Source organism: Acanthisitta chloris, unplaced genomic scaffold (assembly GCF_000695815.1).
Source record: "Acanthisitta chloris isolate BGI_N310 unplaced genomic scaffold, ASM69581v1 scaffold16245, whole genome shotgun sequence".
Lineage (NCBI taxonomy): Eukaryota > Metazoa > Chordata > Aves > Passeriformes > Acanthisittidae > Acanthisitta > Acanthisitta chloris.
In genome coordinates, this window is record NW_008674566.1 from 49675 (window position 1) to 50864 (window position 1190).

Genomic DNA, 1190 nt, shown 5'->3' on the forward strand with positions numbered 1-1190 from the left:
GAGGCTCAGGGGAGACCTTATCACCCTCTACAACTCCCTGACAGGAGGTTGGAGTCAGGTGGGGGTTGGTCTCTTCTCTCAGGCAACCAGCAGGAGGACAAGAGGGCACAGACTCAAGCTCTGCCAGGGGAGGTTTAGGTTGGATATTAGGAAGATTTTTTTTACAGAGAGTGTGATCAGACATTGGAATGGTCTGCCCAAGGAGGTGGTGGACTCACTATCCCTGGAGGTTTTCCAGATGAGAATAGATGTGGCACTTAGTGCCGTGGTCTAGTAACCATGGTAGGTTTGGACTTGATGGTCTTTGAGGTCTTTTCCAACCTGGTTGATTCTATGATTTCTCTGTGTATGTAACCCAGATCTGATGTCCTGTGCGTCTCTCAACATTTGTTATAAATTCTTCTTGTAGTGATGTGGTAATGTTGATGATGTGTCACGAAACAAGTGAAATAGCATTCAAAAGGCATTTGAGCAGACGTAACTTGATCATACGTGAATTCTTCCAGTCAGGCAGCAAGTTTGCCATTGGTGGGAAATTTTTTGAGATGAGTAATTTGAACCCTGTGCTCCTCAGCTTCCTGACTGTAAATGGAGACCATGCAAGTAGGGGCAGTGAGGCAGGGTAAGTATTTATGGAAGAGACAAGGAAGTATCAATGTCATTGAGCAAGTCATGGGCAAAGCTTCCTCTGCAAGGTCTGTGGCTCTTGATATGTACAGTCCATAAAACTGTTTCAAATAGGAGAAAATATGAAGAAAACCATGGGGATGATGCAGGAAAAGGATAGCTTGTCTTAGGAGAAGACTTGAGAAGTAACTTTGGCCTTGTAAATATGTCAGGGCATAAGTGCCAGAGAGGAAAAGTTGTTTCAGCTAAAGCATATTACTGGTGTAAGAATAAAGGGATATAAACTGGCCAGAGGTATTCTGTCAAATTAATATAACCTAGCTCCGAGCACAAGGACTGAGGTAAGCAGAGGAGATGGGATGGACACATCCACTCTGCTGGAAGGAGCTAGTGGCCAGGCCAGGGATGAGACTGTTGTGGGGCTCCTGGGGGTGAGCAGAAGTGATGGGCCACTAAAAGGATGTTTTTCTGGCTAGAAATTTTTCTGAGCCCTGGGACTGACCAACAGTGCTTGTAAACTGGGATTAGACACCGTCTACAGAAAGTAGCTGGGCAACAGCATT

General features: G+C 45.4%; 1 protein-coding gene across 1 annotated transcript in view; it reads right to left on the bottom strand.

The window, feature by feature from the left end:
• Positions 1–1190, bottom strand: part of STAB2 (stabilin 2) — a gene marked incomplete at its 5' end in the record, with an annotated part of 58725 nt that overhangs the window by 39190 nt on the left and 18345 nt on the right. The gene's annotated exons all lie outside the window — the stretch shown is intronic.